The sequence below is a fragment of the Triticum urartu genome, chromosome 2 (genome assembly GCF_003073215.2).
Source record: "Triticum urartu cultivar G1812 chromosome 2, Tu2.1, whole genome shotgun sequence".
Lineage (NCBI taxonomy): Eukaryota > Viridiplantae > Streptophyta > Magnoliopsida > Poales > Poaceae > Triticum > Triticum urartu.
This window is the reverse complement of record NC_053023.1, coordinates 591,785,086-591,789,520: the sequence shown is the minus strand read 5'-3', so window position 1 is coordinate 591,789,520 and position 4,435 is coordinate 591,785,086. Positions and strand designations below refer to the sequence as shown.

Genomic DNA, 4,435 nt, shown 5'->3' with positions numbered 1-4,435 from the left:
TTGAAGGTAACCGTTACCATGTTCGATCACAAATTACAGAAAGTAACTTTCCATCGGTAGTCATTGATTTGCACTCCAGCACTAAAAATTTCACACCTGGGTATATGCTTTTGACAATTACAGTCACCGAAAAATATAATAGTTCTCGAAGGGTGCCCATAGGATTAACATAAATTAAATAAATTGTTAAATTACTGGTTAGGCCCTTTACAGGTAAATTATTAGTGGGAACATGCATGTATTATTATTTTCATTGCAATCTTTAGGAGAAACAAAGTTAAATAGTTTCAGTTAGTTCATGATTGGATGCATCACATGTGTTTATGGGTCTGCATGTTTTTTCTACCCAGTCTTTTGATTCTTATGCAAATTCTATCGGTTCTCATTCTTACATTGTTTTGTTAGATTCTCGTTTAAATGAAAAGGCATTCTATGCAGCACGGGTTTGCACACGTAATCCCTCAATTCGTTTAACATAACATAACTTCTATTTTTTTGGTAAAGATATATACATGAATAGGCTGAACTAAATCCATGGCACATATAAGCAAGTTAGTGTGTGATATAAGTAATAGTCCATTATTAGTTTTGAAAACAAAATGGAGAAGACGCATACTTCTCTGCATTGTTATAGTTAGTGCAATTATAACTGTTAGCAAAACTGAATCTTCTAGACCTTCATTTTTAAGACTACTATTCATTCAACAACTTTGATATAGTAGTCATTTTTAAGATCATCACAAAAAGCACAATGAATAGATTGGTGTTGAAGAAGCAAAACATGTCATTTCAAGTTGAATCAGATACACACAAAGGATACATTTTCGATCATATCTACGGTTGTACATCTGAGAAGCTATTTCTCTTCATATAGTCGACATGACAACTTCTCTATTCTTATATTTGAAAAACTTCTATAATAACGTCCATTCAAGGGAGATTAAGCTGCTACTTTTGCCAATTCTTGCGAAAGCAAATCGAGGTGTTATGTATCTTTAGTCTGATCAAATATAGGAATGAAATGATGAGTTTCTACATTCCATCCTAGGTCGTTCTTTTTTATCTCAATCTTAGAGCATAAATACACTATTAAATATTATGCTATTTCTGAATAATATAGATATCCGAACGACACAGGCTGTGCTGCACGTAATTTACACTAAATTTAAATACTAAGTAAAGGACAATGCTGCTTCAGAAATATTCCACATGTAAGTATCAACATCAGATAAGTTCCGACATATATAGTTAGTTAATATATCAATAAAAAGAATAGATCACATGGATCCGTTCTTACTTTAAGAAACTTTGACACCATGGCTGCTACTGTATTATTCCCAGATAACCCAACACTACTACCGATCAGTAGTTCTTCAGCCAATTGATTTTCTTCAACATCTTGTTTCTAGGGCATTGCCTGCTCATATTGTTCAGAAATTGCATCCAACAATAATAAGTATCACTTGCAGTATCACAATTTATAAGAATCGATTGCGGCAAATACGGATTTTCATATAACTTGTCTTATAAGAAAAGGCTATACAATCGGCATCAGCTACTGTTCCTTCAGCTATTTTTCAGTATGCATTACCTAAAAATCATGTGCAGCTCCGAGAGGAAGATGGATATTTCAAGATTGGAGCTGGGCAGAGGAAAAGGGCCACTTTGCATACCTGGTTGTTGAGCTTAAAGAAGTTCCATCGGATAGATTTTGTCCTCATAAGAGTTTAGCTGTTGTTACCTACAGACTACATCCAAGAGAGGCATCAGGCCACACTGATGGTCCGAGCTCCTGACTTCTCCTCCTACAGAAGCTCCTACACCGGTGCCATCTCGGCCGTCAGCCATGCGTGCCACTCGGGGCGGGACACGCTGTTGTCTTGAAGCAACTACATGAGGTGGCAGCGCTGCATGCACACAGGCGCCGACTCAAGAATGGCTCTATCTTTTATGCCATCCTCAGTGGTGAGAGGTATGATGTGGTGAGGCAGAGCATGATCGATGCTCCAGGATCCTAAAAAACAAACAAACAAATGCTCCGTAATATGATATTAGTTCTCTAAAAATATGATTTAGCACATACGTAACACTTTTAATCAGGGAAACAACATGTATATATACAAAATTGACCAGGAGACAACATAAATAACAGATTGCTGAGTATAATCGTGGTGACACCATGATGTGAAAAAACCCGAGCATGAAAGTAGTAATGTGCAAAATGAATCCCAACCAATTGGATCCTGCCATGTATGCACTTTGATCGTCCAAAATCAAACCCTAGTTGGAGGAATAAGGTAGTCAGGTAGCCGGTGAAGCAATCATTCAATAGTGGTTGAGCAGCTAACCAATCTCTTATTGGAAAATTGATTTGCTCACCATGTTAGAGATGCCCAACTATGCAGCTGATTTCAGCCATGGTGCAAATTCTGGCTGGCACACAGAAGGGACTTTACAATATGGACTGTATTCAGTACACACAATATAGATGTCAACATAAGTGGGAGTAACTCACCTTATATAAGACAATCTAACCGAAATCAGCAATTGTAGATCCCATGCCTCACATTCTTGACAACCGATTTTTACCTTTGACACAAAACATGGGAAACATCTGAAAGTATTACTATGATACAAAGAGCTGGTGAGAGAAACAAACTTATGATAGAAACTGTTGCTTTCAGACATCCATAAGTTTAAGTACAGAATAGGGTGAGCATTGAAACTTAGTATATCACTATAGCTACACCGTTACGGTTTATAAATTAATAATTAACATATCAACTGAAATTGATGTCATCTATTTACTATAGAGAGTGAGAAGTGGGAACACTAAGCTTGCTCGCAGCCAACATGATTCTACTGCAGAACTGATAGAATATTTCTATGATGGAACACCACAAATTCTTAAATGGTTAATGAGAGCAATGCAATTGTCGAAGCCTTAAAGATGTATAGTTGAAGGCATAACCATTTGTAAAACATCACATATACAACTTTTAAGCCCCCCAAAGATGAGAAGAAGTGAAAACAAACTATGGCCTGATTTGGCACACTACTGCTAATAATAGTACATAAGGACTAACATTGTTTACTGCTATGGTCCTAGATTTGAAAATTTGAAATAAAAAGGAGATCTAATGATTTGGGGGGAGGGGACTGAGAATAGATCGATGGAGTTGCAGCATGAATGGCCGGCGACCTACGACAGAGAAAATAGAGAGAAAGGGAGATGGCTGGGCGCTCTGCGGCGGTGTACCTCAAGGCGCGAGGCTCCAACTTCTGCTCGCCGGCGATGAGTTGGAGCGCCACCAGCCGCCGGAGTCGTCAACCTGACAGATCGAGAGAAAGGTAAGAATCCTGTAGCAACACGGTCTGCCAGATCGAGGAAAGGAGAGGATCCTGCAGCAACATGGGAAAAAATCAATCTAGGAAAAGGAGAGGACTCTTGAGAGGTTGGGACTATCATAACGTGGAGGTCTGGTGAGAGTTTTTTTTTAAGAATCGGGAGTGATTGGGACTGTTATTTATGTTTTGACTCGCGAGAGGGTTATATCTTTTTAGTGACTCGTGAGAGGTTGGGACTGCCATAAATTGTGTATTTGAGTTTTTTGCCAATGATTGTATGGGTTGATCTCCACCGTAATTACTTGGTCCCACCATGATAAACGGCTCGTAATTTCTAATTAATGTGGTAATTTCTAGGAAGTCGTAAATTAGTATAGGTATAGATAGATAGATGTGGTTAGTTATAATCTTTGCTGAAAACTTGAATGCTAGCTTGACATATTTACAACAACAAGAGCAAACAGAGTTTGTAAAAGTTTTTTTTATCTCTTTCAGTTTGTCAACTGAGTTGCTTGAGGACAAGCAAGGGTTTAAGCTTGGGGGAGTTGATACGTCTCCGCCGTATCTACTTTTCCAAACACTTTTGTCCTTATTTTCGACTCTAACTTGTATGATTTGAATGGAACTAACCCGGACTGACGATGTTTTCAGCAGAATTGCCATAATGTTGTTTTATGTGCAGAAAACAGAAGTTCTCGGAATGACCTAAAACTCCACCAAATATCTTACAATAAATAATAAAAAATCCTCACCAAAGATGAAGACCAGGGGGCCCACACCCTTCTCACGAGGGTGGGGGGCACGCCCCCCTAGGGCGCGCCCCCTACCTCGTGGGCCCCCTGGAGACCCCCTGACTCCAACTCCAACTCTATATAACTGCTTTCGGGGAGAAAAAAATTGGAGAGAAGAAATCATCGCGTTTTACGATACGGAGCCGCCGCCAAGCCCTAAAACCTCTCGGGAGGGCTGATCTGGAGTCCGTTCGGGGCTCCGAAGAGGGGGATTCGTCGCCGTCATCATCATCAACCATCCTCCATCACCAATTTCATGATGCTCACCGCCGTGCGTGAGTAATTCCATCGTAGAC

General features: G+C 39.5%; 1 long non-coding RNA gene across 2 annotated transcripts; it reads right to left on the bottom strand.

The window, feature by feature from the left end:
- Positions 1-1,082: 1,082 nt before the first annotated feature.
- Positions 1,083-3,484, bottom strand: LOC125533718. Of its 2 annotated transcripts, XR_007294341.1 has the most exons (4): positions 3,260-3,484; positions 2,516-2,589; positions 2,380-2,433; positions 1,083-2,280 (listed from the first exon to the last, which is right to left on the bottom strand). It is a non-coding gene; the product is annotated as an uncharacterized LOC125533718 (long non-coding RNA). The 2 variants fall into 2 exon arrangements; XR_007294340.1 differs by having other exon boundaries at positions 1,083-2,433.
- Between the last annotated feature and the right edge of the window lie 951 nt (positions 3,485-4,435).